The sequence below is a fragment of the Orcinus orca genome, chromosome 12 (genome assembly GCF_937001465.1).
Source record: "Orcinus orca chromosome 12, mOrcOrc1.1, whole genome shotgun sequence".
NCBI classification, from domain to species: Eukaryota; Metazoa; Chordata; class Mammalia; order Artiodactyla; family Delphinidae; genus Orcinus; species Orcinus orca.
The window spans coordinates 35,731,215-35,747,263 of record NC_064570.1 but is presented as its reverse complement, the minus strand read 5'-3'; the positions used below and the strand labels follow the sequence as shown (position 1 = coordinate 35,747,263).

Sequence of the window (16,049 nt, the reverse complement as noted above, 5' to 3'; positions counted from 1 at the left end):
TAATCCCTGCTATATTTTCTGCAGGTTAAATAATTTCTATTCCTTTACCCTTAAGGAGCCTCTTCATATGTGGAGTATTTCTGCAGACAGTCCTTTAGCATTTCCCCACTCTTTGAAAGCACAGAAATGGAGCACAATATTCTGGCTCTATGAAGCAGTAATTTCATACTATGTGTAGGTTATGTGATATATTTCTGTGTCTAAATGACAATGTCATGTAGAAAAACTGACTAAAAATAAGAGTAGAGGGAATTCCCTGGCTGTCCAGTGGTTAGGACAGGGCTTTCACTGTGGTGGCCGGGGTTCAATCCCTGGTCAGGGAACTAATATCCCCCAAGTTGTGCAGTGTGGCAAAAAAAAAAAATTTACATTAAAAAAATAATAAATAAATAAATAGTGGTATATATACATAAAAAACAGTAGAATAGATAAAACACAAAATGATTCTAATCATAACAAAATAAAACTCCATTAAAAAATAAATCAAACAAGAGAAATATGCTACTGCTATTAATGACTACCCTGCAATCTCCAGACTCTTTCTTCTTTGACTTCTTTGACCTTGACTTATCCTCACTCTGCTCCTTCAGACTTTCCTCCTTTGTCCTCTTCTAGCCAGTCAGGCTTGCAAACCTCCACTCTTCATTTTGCTGTACTCAATCTCTTGGCATGCATTTCCATTCTTGAGGGTTCAATTCTCAATTCAAAGATGAATCTCCTCAGAATCTATCATCATTAGTCAAAAATGTCAACCCATGTATAGGACAGCCTCACTTGGATGCCCTCTCTCTAGTCCAAACCTAAATGCAACTTGACTTCCTGCTGTGCCTCATTCTGAATCAACACCCTTTCCAAATTAATAGGCCATAATCAAAACCTTAATCATTTTCCCCTTTGATTCTTACTCAACTGTGATAAACAGTCTTACTGCCCTTTCTTACCTGTGCCTACAACAGTGACTGGCATGGAGTAAGAATTAAGAAGTGTTTGCTAAATCAGTGAATGAATGAATGAATGAGTGACAATAACTCTGTGAAGCATGCATGGGAGCTAGTAGCATCTCCATTGTACAGAAAAAGCTCCAGAGGCTCAGAGAAGCTGAGTCACTTTCCCAAGGTGACTCAGCTGATATTGGCGGACAGGATTATTTCACAGTCTCTGGCTCCTGAACAAGAGTGTTTTCTTTGCTTTCCTAAGACCTCTTTTTCTTCTCCATATTTGCTCTTCTGCAATATCTAGTTATTGATAGGTTTGCTGTCTCTTTCTCACACTAGTCCAGACCCTCACCACGTGGAGTCATGTTTAAAACTATGGTCTCCTAGACAGAGTTGCTTACTGTGGTCTGGCTTCCACTGGTCTATTCTGAACCCAACAGCCGTGTCTCACCACCCGTCTTTACTTACTCTCCTTCATCTTCTCCTTGACCTTTTTACAATATCCTATTCTCTTCACTGCTACTTCCTTCTTGAATTTCTCTGATCTGGTTATAAACTCTCTTACTGCTCCTTTGCTGTTTTCTTTATAGTTATTCTACTTCTTCCCATTCTCCTATAATATATTCTCACCTTGGTTTATTACTTGGTCTTCTGTCCTTTTTCTAGATTCTCTTTTTGAGAGAGCTCATATCTTCTCAAACTTCTAAGCTAATAGCTCCAAAATCCCTACCTTCCTAAGTTCCATCCAGTATTTCCAACCACCATTTACCTGTGCTGCCACAGCTGGGATCCAACTGAACTTACCTTCTGTCCCAAGTCTGTTTCCCCACCTCAACCTCCCTACCACTTTTCATGCCACTCCAACTTTACTAACCACATAGAACACAACTCATATTGTCATTACTGATTCTTCCCTATTATTCTTAAGCTTTTCTATCCTATCAAATACCAAGGCTTCTTGCATTCCCTTTGTAACTCCATAGATTGTCTTAAGGTCCTCCATAATCTGGCTGCACTAACCTGTCTTACCCAGACCTGCACTGTTCCCTAGCACAGGTGCCCTTCTATAGCCAGCCTGGTACAGCCGCACTGGATGCCCAGGCCTTGGTCATCCTGGATCCCCTAAGATTAAATGCCCATTCCCACTTTCTCAGGCTTTCCAGATCCTGCTAGCCTCTAGGTTATTTTGGGAACCAGTTTTCCAGTTCTATTTTCATTCTCATATCCACTTCTTTCTCCCTTCCCTCATTACATATTTCAATTATTTGAAGTACTTACCACATAGCAAAGAGTCGAGGAAAGGTGCCTTTGTTTTTGTTAATGGCGATAATAATAAGAAATATATTTCTGTCTTAATTCCTCAATGAAAGACTCCTTAAACACTTCTGCTTTTTCCTACCCCCTGGACCATTAATAAATACTCTTCCTTTTCCTCTTCCAAACCAGGCTCAGCACAGCTAAAAGGAAAGTAAGACAAAGCCACAGGAGCTGTAATTAGGCTTTTGGTTTATTTCTGTGCTATTGTGAAATTTCAGGCTTAAAATGAAATGGTCAAAAAAAAAAAAAACCCCAGTAGCTTAAAAGTTAGCAAAGGTTAGAATTATTTTGAAATTTCAGGATTTAAAAAAAATGTAATGTCTATATAGCACCATTTTATCTTCTTTTTGACTCCAACATTTCCATATTCTCTTTTGGGGAATTCCCAGAGTCCTTCTTTGCCCTGAATGTAAGAATTCCAAATGATACTTAACTATTTTTGAAAGACCTATATGGTTAACCTACAGGGAATCGACACACTGGATGCAAGAAATTTGCCATATTTGCTTGAAGGTCTTTGAGAAAAGTTAAAATACAACAGGTAAAATAATTACTACAGTGTGTTAGTAACAGAAAATATAAAGCAGCTACTTGATAATTAACCAACAACATATCTCAGAAAAGATCTTAGATTCATAAAGAAGAACCGGGTAAGAACAGCTCCAACATACGCAATCTACAAAGCACAAAATCTGAATATATGAAACTTGACTCTCAGCGTGATGCAAAATAGGTATAATCCCTCCTAAAATGATTTTCCTCCGCTTATTAGTCAAACGAAGCTCCAGATTAACAAAGGCTCAATAAATTAATGCTTGTATACACATCCAAACTATTTGCAAAGCTGGAAAACGCAAATTTATAAGTGACGTAGTTGTATTTAGAGTACTTTAGAATCAGGGATCATTTTGTTGCTTATTTGATTGCAAATATCTGTAGAAAGGTATGGCGTATTTTAAATCTTAGGTTCAATAATATTCAAAGCTAATTGAATTTTTAAAATCTTAGGTTCAATAATATTGAAACGTAATTGAATTTAAAATCTTAGATTCAATAATATTCAAAGCTAATTGAATTTGTATAATAGAAAAAATTCGGTAACAACCATCATAACTCATTTGCAAACAAGAAAAGTTGCTTCCCTGACCGGGAATCGAACCCGGGCCGCGGCGGTGAGAGCGCCGAATCCTAACCACTAGACCACCAGGGAACTTATTAACTTCTTTCTCTCTTAGTGTATTTGTTTCTTTAGAAATCGCCACGTAAACCTGGCCAATAAAAAAAGAGATTGTTGCCTCTAAGCCCTGCCCACTTCGTTCCTGTTTTGGGTTTCTGTAGGTTTGCAATGCTTCACGATAAAAAGTTGGGGAAAAAAGAAATAGATATTTATAGGAAGTAAAAAATAAAATAAATAAAATTAAAATAGCATATACAATTTCTAGGAGGATACGGGAGGAACTGTTGAATTTCTTCACTTGACTAAACCCGGCAAATGCTCTGCGCTCTCAGGCGATCTCCGCGGCGGCTCCTAAGGAGAAAGGCTGGATCCTCCAAATCGAATCCTCTTCCGACCGCCATGCTGGAAAAGACGTCCTAGTATTTCATCCTAATTATGTAACATGTAAATATCTGTATCTAGACAATGTTAAAGTACTGTCCAGAACCTTGCAATTTGCTTTATCATTTTCTCAATCATCTAGCTGCTCTTTCTAAATCTAACCTCTTTCTCTCTCTGTGTATGTCTTTGTCTTTCCCTCTCACGCAGATGTTAAATCCCACTAAACATTTTACTAAATCTAACGGTAAGATTGCCACGGGCGGAGAGTGTTTCCCGGTGTAGAGCTTGGCACAGAGCAGATGCTCTGTAAGTGTGGGTGATGAAGGGCCTCGTGGCCTTTAGGACGCGACTACTTAATTTACTTATTTGAGAGTCAGATTAACGAAACTGGGAGGGCTGTGGGTAATTCGCTTAGTGAAGAACCAGGGCATCTGCACCCGGATCGGAGTAAAACGCGTTTTAAACGCGTAAACAGCGTTAAAACGCGCTGTTTCCATTATCCTCCTGCTTTTCAAGCTGTTATTATCTGGGCAAGTGCTTCCTTTCTCCGCATTATGTATGAGAAACGGCCAGGAAATGATGCAATTACCAAAGGAGTCAAGAAACCTTCCAGCCCAGCCTCAGGTCGGAAGCCCTCATGAAATACGAGCAGAAGACAATAGGATGTAACTCTGCTTTGAAAGCGTCAACCGTTACAGTTGGACAAATGTAACCCTAGAGACCCCGCTCCGCTGCAAAATGGAAGGAGGCTTAAGTAAAACAGATATAAATTTGTAATGAACTTGCGCACAACCTCCGGCGCCATTGTGAATTACAGCCTTCGTCCATCACCTAGAATTTAGGTGAGCCTGAGCTAGAATATTTTTTCTTGTTTTCAGCAACTCAGAAATGGAGTTTAGATTACTGATAAAACTTATCTAAAATTATTTAATAATATGCAAACAGGAAGATTAAAATGACTTATTAAGACTAATAAGTAAAGATGGAAACATCACCAGAAGAAATTTCTAAACAACTACTATATTTTAGATGGGACCCACACCCCTTTCCTATATCAAGGAATTTTTAGGAAATCGAGTGCAGTAGGTGGAGTTTTACCTCTCAACTGGGGGTTTTCAGAGCTTAGCATGAAAGAGCATCTGGTTTTGAATTAAAAGATAAAGCAGATATTACTTTTAGAATAATTTAAATTTGTTTTAATAGGTTTAGTCACAGTCTTGTACAAAAGGTACGAAAGGGTACAGCGAGAACCATCATTCCTCTTTTATCACTCTTCATTTCTTCTTCCCAGAGTTGACCAGTGTTAACAGTTTCTTCTGTATCCTCCTAGAAATTGTCTATGCTATTTTAAATTTTATTTATTTTTTATTTCCTAGAAATATCTATTTCTTTTTTCCCCAACTTTTTATCTTGAAACATTCCAAACCTACAGAAAACTACAAGTATAGAACATTGAACACACATATACCCTTCATCTAGACCTGTGCTAATTTAGTAGTACCAGCATCCACCGTGTGACTTTTGTGCACTGAAATGTGGTTAGTAAGAGTTTAGGTGTTCTATAAGTGTTGCATGCATACTGGGTTTTTTTTTTTTTGTTTTTTTTGGTACGCAGGCCTCTCACTGCTGTGGCCTCTCCAGTTGCGGAGCACAGGCTCCGGACGCGCAGGCTCAGCGGCCATGGCTCACGGGCCCAGCCGCTCCGCGGCATGTGGGATCTTCCCGGACCGGGGCACGAACCCGTTTCCCCTGCATCGGCAGGCGGACTCTCAACCACTGCGCTACCAGGGAAGCCCGCATACTGGATTTTTAAGCCTTAGTATGGAAAAAAAAAAAAGTAAAATATCTCATTAATAATTTTTACATTGAGCACATTTTAAATGCTAATTGAATATGAGTTAAAATATTAAAATTAATTTCACTTTCTTCTTTGTTTTTAACCTAGCTACTAGAATATTTAAAATTATTGATATATATATATATATATGGCTTGCATTATATTTCTATTTAATAGTACTAATCTAGATTCACCAGTTGTCAATATTTTGCCATATTTGCTTTCTCTTGATCTTTTTTCTGAGCCATTTGAGGTTAGTTGCAGACACCATGATACTTTACTTCGAAAAACTATACCATATATTTCCTAAGAACAAGCAATACAATTATCACACTTAGGAAATTTAAACTTAATACAATATTATTTATGATACAGTTCATAGTCAAATTTTTCAATTGTCCTAACACCTTTTATACTTTTTCATTTTTATCCAGGATCCATTCAAGGATTATACACTGCATTTAATTGCCAAGTTTCTGTAGTCTCCTTCCTATAATCTGAAACAATTCCCCAATTTTTTTTTTATAGCATTGAATAGTGGAAGACTTGCTTCAGAAAGTCCCTCAATTTAGACAAATATTTCTCTTGTCAGGAAAACTACCTTAAGTGATATGTCCTTCTCAGTGCATTATATCATAATTCAAATAATGCTGATGTATTGTCTTATTTCTAATGGTAAATGTGGTAGGCAGAATAATGGCTCTCACAGAGATGTACCTGTCCTAATCTCCAGAATATATGAATATTACTTCACGTGGCATTAGGAATTTTGCAGATGTGTTTAAATTAAGGATTTTGAGAGAGAGATTAGCCTGGATTATCTGGGTGGGCCGGAAATCATCACAGGGGTCCTTTTCAGTCAAGGAGGGAGACTGGAGGGTTGGAGTCCCAGTGATGTGATCCCAGGAAGACTCTACCAGCGTTTAACTGGCTTTGAAGATGGAGGAAGGGGACCATGAGCTAAGGAATGCAAGGGGCCTCTAGAAACTGAAAAAGGCAAGGAAAATGTTCTCCCTCAGCACCTCCAGAAAGAAAGCAGCTCTGCCAACACCTAGATTCTGACCCATGTCAGAATTCTGGACTACAGAACCGTAAGATAATAAATTTGTGCTGTTGTAAGCCACTAAGTTTGTGGTGAATTTTTTACAGCACCAATAGGAAACAAACACAGTAAGTCTGATCATTTGGTGAAGGTGTCTGCCATATTTCTCCATTGTAAAGTTACGCTTTACACTTGTGATTAACAAATAACAACAACAACAATAAAAAGCAAATATCACCATGGAAGTAATACTTTGAAAATGTATGAATTTTCTGTTCCCCCGCAAAATTTCACCCAGTGGTTTTAGCATCCACCGATGATGCTTGCCTGAATCAATTACTACTCTGTTGACCGCAAAACGGTGTAATTTTATTATTCACCTGTAAAGAACTTTCCTTTCTGTACTCCCTCTTTTTATTCTTTATTTAATTTTAAAATATCACTTTGGACTCATTCTTTTTTTATTTTTGTGGTTTTAGTCAATGTGTTATAATCTACTGCTGTCATTATTAATACTTAAATTGTTCCAAATATGGCCAGAAGGAGTGTCTGTAAGCTGGCTCCTGTATTCTTTTGACATGTCCCTATAAATTTTTGAGCAATTACTTTCTAGCATAAGATGGTGCAGGCACACCCTCTACTTTGTAAACTGATTTATGGAGAATTAACATCTTTATGCATGTATCTTTTCTCTTTTAATTTCCTTGTTTAAAATTTTACATGACCAGGGGCATACTCTACATACTCTTCTGTGACCTTTTTTTAAATTAATTTCTTTTGAAGCATGTCCATTCTTTACATAGAGAGTTTTTTCATTATTTTTGATAACTGCATGGTATTCCATTGTATAGATATTTTATTAAAGTAGTTTTATATCATTGGTCATTTAGATTATTTTCAATTTTTTGCTCTTAACAAAGTACTACAACAAATAACCTTGGTGCCACATAATAGGCATTTAGTTTTTATTAATTGACCCACAAATGACTTATCTTATGGACTGCCAATTTCTGACTTGAAAATGTTATATATTGGAAGAAAAATCATGGCATCCAATTCAAATTCAGTTCTCGTTATAATTTATGGGCAATGTAATTTTTCAACTTGATTTCAACCTGACTCAGCTATTCTTCTTCTGTTCATTAATTTGTTCATTTGCTGAACAAATATTTATTGACTGTCTATTATATGCAAGTCACTATGTTAGGCACAGGATGCCTGATCTTGAAGTTTAGTCTGGCAGGGTTCAAGTAAACAAGCAATTACAGTCAGTAGAGTAGTGGATAGTAAAAGAAACGTTTGACTATACTTCAATTTAATAAGTTCATTTAATACATTGAAAGCATGTTATTTATCGCACGTACTTTGCTGATAGGGATGTAAAATCGTACAGCCACTCTGGAAAATACTTCGGCAGTTTCTTATAAAACTAATTATGCACCCATCAATTGTACCCGTAGGCATTTATACCAGAAAAATGAAAATTTATGTTCACATAAAATCTGCACATGAATGTTTATAGTAGCTTTATTCATAATAGCCTAAACTGGAAACAACGGAAACATCCTTCAGTGGGTGAATGGTTAAACTGTGGGACACACATACCATGGAATATTTCTCAAAAAAAAGAACAAACTATTGATACATATAACAACTTGGATAGATCCCAAGGGAATTATGCTGAATTAAAAAAAAAAAAGCCAATCCAAAAGGTTATACACTGGATGATTCCATTTATCTAGAATTTTTGAAATGATAGAGATGAGAACATATTAGTGATTGACAGGAATTAGATGGGGTGGGGAGGAGGATGGAGGTGACTGTAAAAGGGTAGGTGTGGTACCTTTGTAGGAGTGATACAGCAGTCCTGTAGCTCGGGGGTCCCCAACCCCCCCGTTAGGAAACGGGCCGCACAGCAGGAGGTGAGCTGCAGACAGTGGAGCTTCATCGGCGGCTCCCCATGGTCCCCCATCGCTCACATTACCACTGAACCATCTCTTCCCCCACTCCCACCCGGTCCGTGGAAAAATTGTCTTCTGTAAAACCGGTCCCTGGTGCCAAAAAGTTTGGAGACCGCCGCTGTAGCTTATCGTGGTGGTGGTAGAAGAATCTATACCGATGATAAAATTGCATAGAAATCACACACACACAGGCAAGAACATGTGTAAAACTAGTGAAATCTCAATGAGCTCTAAAGATCATACCAATGTCATTTTCTGGTTTTGATATTTACTGTAGTTGTGTAAGATGTTATCTTTGGGAGATAACTGGGGGAAAACCTGGGACTTCCCTGTACATTTTTTGCAACTTTCTGTGAATCTCTATTTCCTTCGAAAAACTCCCTTTTCAGCTTATTGCACTGTAATTTTCTTTCACTCAAATAAGTCCAGTAAACAATCACCACTTAACATCACTTTGAGTTTAGGGATTCATTTCAACATTTTAAATTATATCTTAGCACTAGATTATTTAAATAAGTTTTTCAGAAATTATTAAAAAAAAAAGAATTCTCAAGCTATTAAATAGACTATCTTTAGTAGAAATAAGGCAGCAGAAACTGTCCAAGGGTAGATACTTTTTAATTAACTGTGAATAAAAGAAAGGGACAAATCTGGGGGGGGGCTTATTCTAAATAAGCAGCCATACGTTCTACCTACTAACAGGCGCCCAGACAGCAATCCGTTCCTATATATGTCAGTATTTCTTTCTCAATACACTCTGGCAGGCTCTTTCTCTTTTCAAATGACAAGGAGATTTCTACCTCCTCTTTAGACGAGATTTCTACCTCCTCTTTAAACAAGATTTCTACCTCTTCTTCATAACAAGCCGAGAGAAGCACTGAACCTAGGCCTATCCACAAAAGGACCTATTTACATTCTTCTCAAAACTCAAGATGGTATCTAAGATGTTCTGGACCAATGACCCCAGTTGTGAAAATGAGCTACTGCCTTCAACACTATTAAATAGTGAACTCTATTCTGCCTCTTTAGGTGCAAGATGGCTCCCCCACAGACCTCCAAGATGTCATCAGTGTTTCCCTCCCACGGAACCCCTGTGTCTCAACTAGCCTACGTCAGGTGTGTGCAAGGAGGTGTGTTTCTCTTTGTGCTAGGAAAAGCAGGATGGGTTTAACCACTAGAGAATGAACTTTCTTGGTGCTGGTAGATTAAACTCACCAACCAGTACAAAAATCTCCTCTTCAACATCTTTACCGAGAAAACTCCCAAAGAAGTTTCAATTCTTTCTGTAGTTGTGAGCTCATTACTTACAAGGAAGCTTTCATTTTGACAAGGTGTTGCAGCAGTATTTGCCAGTGTTTCTGGAACTCCAGTTTCATGAGAGGTTACCAGTGCTGTGGTCAGAAGCAGACATACATACTTCATTACAAAACTATTCTTGGATAGATATGTAAGAAAAATACAAAACACATTTGCAATAATGGTTGCTGTTGTTTGGTGATGTTCCCAAAGATGTGGAATTCATACCCACCTCCTCCAGGAAGTCCCTTGGGTGAACACCTGATGCCTGAACTCAGGGATCCAGTTGTCTCCCACTATCCAATTCCTGCCCTGAAGAGCAAAAAAAAGGAGGGCAAGTGACCCTCTTTTCTTCCTTTAAGAGCTGAAGGCCTTTGTGCTTCTGTCTACCCCCAAAGTCTCATCATACAGCTTTCTTTACCCCAGAAAAAGTGAGATGACAATTCTGCCTAAATTCCACTAAAATGGCCTCTACCCTTCAACAGAGATAGAAAGATCAGTTTTCATTTTTAATAGAGGCCCTCATATCCATAAAATCAGTGTAGCATTACAATTTTTCATCAACTCAGCATTTACCAAGCATTTTCTATTAGCTAAGTACAGTGAGGGGTGCCAAGGATACAATTTTTTAAAAAGAAAACCTTTATTATAATAATGTATATTGCTATAAAAATACCTAACTTTTCTTGAAGGTCACGTTCTAGACTTTAGCCTAAGCGTCATTCACAGATTATCTCATTTAATCCCTATATCCACCCTGAAATTTGGTACTATTATCATCCCCCTCTTACAGATACAGAGGTTAAGTAATTTACCCAAGGTCAGCATGTGATGGAGCCACAGTCTGAAGCCAGAGCCCGAACTCTTAGAGATTACCCTGTTCTTAAGAAGTACACATTCTAATGAGGTTTGATCTGTAGTGTACTAAGATTTCCCCAATAACTTTATATACTATATCTTATTCTCCCAATTAAAATTTCACCTTGTAGTTAGAGCAGTGCTATCCAGAAGAATTTCTGGCCATAACGGAAATGCTCTATTCCATGCTGTCCAATGAGTAGTCTCTAGCCACGTGTGGCTCTTTAGCACTTGAAATGTGGCTAGTGAAATGAAAAACTACATTTTAAATTTAATTTAGTTTCAATTTAAATGGCCACATGTGGCTAGTGGGTACTGTATTGGACAGCACAGATCTAGAGGATGAGGAAATGGTTTTATTTCTTTGGATTTCTCTATAAAGACAAGGCTTAGGCAAATCAATAAATGCTGAGTTAATGAAAAAGAATAAATGAACAATCATTAAGGGGGAATTTTCTTCCTCTTTAAACTGTAGAGCAGAAATCTTTATTCTACCTTGACTTTCATTGTAATAAAATGTTATAATAAGCATATGATACAGCCTGCAGTCCTAGAGCAGTTCATGAAGACAGTAAAGAGGATCCTTAAATTATAAGCAATGTTTTTCAAAGGCTGACAAACCATTTATAATTGATGGTTACTACTTTTAAAACACATAGTTATATCTTTGCCTAATAAAAAAAGATCACTGCTTAATTTTTTTCTTGACAAAATCTGGGGTCCATAGAGAGAAAAACAAAAGGGAACTCTTGGTGGTGAAAGGATGGAAACAGTCAAGAATTGCAACTCGGGCTTCCCTGGTGGCGCAGTGGTTGAGAGTCCGCCTGCCGATGCAGGGGACACGGGTTCGTGCCCCGGTCTGGGAGGATCCCACATGCCGCAGAGCGGCTGGGCCCGTGAGCCATGGCCGCTGAGCCTGCGCGTCCGGAGCCTGTGCTCCGCAACGGGAGAGGCCACAACAGTGAGAGGCCCGCGTACCGCAAAAAAAAAGAAAAAAAGAATTGCAACTCAATGGACATTTCATGCAGAAACTACAGACTAAAGCAGACTTTACAAATGTGAGACTCAGCAACTGCCAAATTCTCGTTAAGTGACTTCGTTTTGTCACTTATTCATCACAAATATACATATAGATTCCTATAGTCAATTCGTTCTGAATATGGGGCTAGATATGATGAATAATAATGGGTACTTTTGAAAATAAACTGGGGCTCTAGATCAAATCAGAGTCTCTGGAAGTAACCAAGTCATGTGCCCTGTGTTTCCTGATCCGTACACAATGCAGCTCCTACCCTGCTCCCCACTGGATGTCCACTTTACTTAAAAGAACTCATCTCAGAAAGTCTAAGCAATTTTATCACAGTTTGTACTGCTATGGAACATGTCTCTTCTTTGCCTGTTTTTAAAAAATTCATCTTAGATTTCAAAATCGTTAAAGAAGTGTGAGAGCAACTCACTTTCTCTGATGATCCCAAACCATGTTCTTCTGATTCAATGAAATCAGCTCTTTATACCTTAGAAGCCTAATTTTCCCTTGGAAATAATTTGCAAATAACATAATGAATGCCTAAAGAGAAAAGAGTAAAATACCCAGTTCTTCACATTCAAACCAAAACGATGCAAACCTGAGGTCCAATTTTATACATGCTCAGTATATCATGGGCGATTATTCCATATTTTGCAAGATAATATAGCATGACCACTTGCAACTGAAATCCCAAAGCCATCACTGTTAAATGCTTCGCTCAGTCTTCCACGAGAGGCTGTTACAGCTTAAGCAGCATCAACAAGCCAGAGGAGGCCGCTATCTAGTGTGCCTGTGTGTCTGGCCTCTGACACACCAATGTTATCGCACCAGCTGCAGGCTCCACTATGAAGTTTTTTTCTGTGCGGACGGGTAAACCGCACGGCCAAATCCTCCTAGTCATCTTGCAGTGCTGGTCATGGGACCGTAGAAGGAACAGCTCCCAGATGGGGATGGGAAGCTCACAGGCACTGCCCCGCAGCTGATGCAAATCTTCCCAACCCAGGCTCTCTCGGGTCTTTGCCAAGAGTCGTCCTGGAGGGCTCAATTGCTACGTCCCTATTGCTGTAATGGCAGCATCCGGGATGCTGTGCCTAGGATGGGAGCGGGAGGGGGGAAGAGATGGTGGGCCCCTTTGAGAAACACAACGCCGTTAAGGACAGAAGGATGAATTTATTATGACCAGTGGTCCCCGAACTGGAAGGAAACTCAAGGCTTTAAAGCTCAGGGAGACACTCTTTAACTCCAGCTCTGCTCTCAGAGGCGTATTCCCACGAACAGTGGTGGCCACAGCGAGCCAGCTGTAGGAGATGCAGCCCGGGTAGACTTAAGAAGACCCTCCCAGGCTTAGCCGCCGGGCGTCCGACCGCCGGAGTCGTAACGAGCTCACTCCCGGGAGGCGTCACAAAGGGCTGAGGCCTGCGGAGGCCTAGCGCGCACCTCTCCGGGGCGGAGCCGCCGGGCTCGGGCTGGGGCTGCGCCGGGTCAGCGGAGGCTGCAGCCGCCAGGGGGTGGCGCGGCTCCCAGACCGTCAGCTAGGAGGTCGCCGGAGCAGGGAGGATGCCGCAGCAGCAGCCCGAACGGCCGAGCTGAGCCGCCGAGCTCCCCGGCCCCCGCCGCAGCGGAGGGGCGCAGAGCGTGGCGCGGGCCGGGCGGAGCTAGAGGTGGGCGTCTGCACCGCGTCGCGCCACCCGCTGCTCCCCGCCTCCGGCCAGGCCCGGCAGCCTGTCGTGGCCGATGTCCTGACCGCGGGTGCATCTGCAGGGTTGGCTAGGCACCGCGCCTGGGGAAAGGCCTGAGGAGTCCCCGCGGCGACCGCGTCCAGTAGCACCGGACGCCGGTCCCCCGGGGCGCGCGCTTGGGCGCTCCTCCCTCCTGCCCCAGCACCGCGTCACCGCAAGGTCCTCCCCCGACCCCTCCTCCCACCCACCCTGGAGGATGCGCTCCCAGGCGCCGAGCGGCAGAGGCCACCGCTCTCAGAAATGCGTGCACCGGCTCCCTTTTTCCCGGACCCGAAGAGCCGGCGCCCCCGCCCTGTAGGTAAGTAGGTGAGGCGGGGACTAGCCGTCGCAGCCGCCCGCTGCTGCTGCTGCTGCTGGGTAGGGGCGGGGGGCCGGGGCCAGGACCCGCCAAACTTGCCTCCCTCTGGAGCTCGGTGCAGCGCTCGGAGGTGTCCTAATGGCGCTGGGCGCAGCCCCCTGTTAATCTGACAACCTCTTCTTGAGCTCGGGAGGCCCAGCTGTGGCGAAGGAGAGCTTGACCCTTCCCCGCCCACACCCTGGGCCCCGTGGGGTGCGCGCTTCGGGCAGGGACGGGGAGGATGTGTTGCTGTGTGGATTATTGGGGGGTGAAGGGAGAAATACCGTTGAATTTTCAGCAGCTCAGGTGGAAATATGTCACCGTATTTTTTCGGCTTGATGAACAGATGCGTTCTTCCTGTTCTCTCTCAATATGTAGCCACGCACAGCGTTATTTCAGCGGCATGGAGAAGTCGCTGTGGATTTTTGTGTATTTCAGAGTTGGCAGGCTGATACATAAAATTGATGTCTCCAACCCTTACAGTCAACATTTTAGGGCCAGTTAGAGAAGGCTCCTCTAGGAGTCAAATATTCAAGAGATAGATGAGGCTGAGGAATTCTTGTGCTGCCTACCTGGCAGCCTTCGGCTTTCGTGAAGAGCGTGGCAAGTTTGATACAGGTGTAGGGAGTTGAGAATCTGCTGGAAGGATGGACGGAGTCGGCCAGCAGAGGCAGCCTTGGGCGCAGCCTAGCTTCCAACTGGATGTTAATAAGGTCTGTATTTCTGAGAAACTGGTTATAAATTCTTTCTTCTATCCCAAGTGTAAAGTTCATACATCAGAGCCTTTGGCAAGATTATCTCTTCACAGGCTATCATTTTTAAATTTCGTATTAAGCAATAGGTTTAGAGCCTTGGAAAGTGGATCATTGTAAGCGCCAATTTTATTAACGTATTAAGGTTTAGAGCTTTGGAAAATGAACCAGTGTAAGCTCCAGGAGGACAGTGTCTTCGTCTTGTTCAGTCCTGTAATCCCCTAGTCTGATGAATAGTGGGCGCTCATTAGTTATTTGTTGAATGAACTGTGTTTCAAGCTTCATCTAAAGACAATTTAGGATTAAAATGTGTTTTCCTGTGGCCGTTGAAGTTTAACTGGATTTTAAAAATTACTTCTTTGTATAAATAGTCAAATTCGGTTATCCCAGCATTTAAGTTGAATCTTGACATTTTTAGGGCCATATGTTATCCTTCTTTAATGTGTTATTAAATAAGGTAATTCTCCCCAACTCTTAATATAAGTTAATTTCATTTCTAAGCTTGCAATTTTTTTCTAATTGGTAATCAAACTTATTTTAATTAAACTCTAAAACACAATTAAAAAGTACAATTCATGTTTAAAGGAAATTCTAGGTTACTCCAGAGGTAACAATGATTTGGTTAATAAGTGACATATTAACTCATTTTAGAGTTGAGTTGTTGTGGTTGACCTAATTATAATGTATTTATTACAGGTAAAAGTGGAAATAAAGCATTTAGAAGTGTCTGTGATTCCTAAATGATTCAAAATACATGGTATAGATACACATTTTCAACTGCATGGTTTTCCTCAGTATATAAACATATCAGTTTTCAAGTTTGACACCCAGGGTGGTTGTGACATTGCAGGTTTGGAAGGTTTGGTGCCTCTCTGCTTTTAAATCTTACGTTATCTTGAAATAATCAAGAATAACTGCATCACATTTCATTTGCTTTATTTTTGCACTGTGATACAATATTTCCTGTTTTGTTTTTATTTTCCTGTTACGTAAGTTTTCTGAGTCAGTATTAACCTTTTTTCAATCACTTTGTTTAACAGAATTATCTGGGAGTGGTCCAGTCACTTATTTTCTTTCTTTCTCTTTTGTCATTTTAATACCTCTTCACCGTCCTTACTACATATTACCCAAATGACTTATTTTCACAAAACTATGGTAAGCCCTAGTTTATTACTATTGCTTCTCCAGCCTACTTGGGCTCTTCCTAGATGGTGAGGAAATAACACTTTTATGTAAAAGGTAGTGAGATTGGGGGAACCAGCAGTGGGAGGGAGCTTATGAAAAATAGGTTATGATTTATTCAAACAGAGAAAAAATTCTCCCATGAAATAAAGATAATTACATTTTACACATCTTCTATTTGTAGTCAAGGATATTGAGCAGTTAATTT

At 40.6% G+C, this 16,049-nt stretch overlaps 1 protein-coding gene, 1 long non-coding RNA gene and 1 other non-coding gene across 5 annotated transcripts in view; 1 reads left to right on the top strand and 2 right to left on the bottom strand.

The window, feature by feature from the left end:
* Positions 1–3,390: 3,390 nt before the first annotated feature.
* Positions 3,391–3,462, bottom strand: TRNAE-CUC (transfer RNA glutamic acid (anticodon CUC)). Its single transcript has one exon. It is a non-coding gene; the product is annotated as a tRNA-Glu (tRNA).
* Positions 3,463–3,580: 118 nt separating this feature from the next.
* NCOA7 (nuclear receptor coactivator 7) overlaps positions 3,581–16,049 on the top strand; it is a 155,082-nt gene continuing 142,613 nt past the window's right edge. For 2 of the 3 annotated variants that reach the window (XM_004263853.4, XM_012536286.3), the window contains exon 1: positions 13,729–13,868. The gene's annotated coding sequence lies outside the window, so the exon portion shown is untranslated. Of the gene's footprint in view, positions 3,849–13,728; positions 13,869–16,049 lie in introns of those variants that run through there. The other variant, XM_033407794.2, reaches the window with a different exon arrangement.
* Positions 8,203–12,640, bottom strand: LOC117197026 (uncharacterized). Its single transcript, XR_007470710.1, has 3 exons — positions 10,179–12,640; positions 9,959–10,041; positions 8,203–8,799 (listed from the first exon to the last, which is right to left on the bottom strand). It is a non-coding gene; the product is annotated as an uncharacterized LOC117197026 (long non-coding RNA).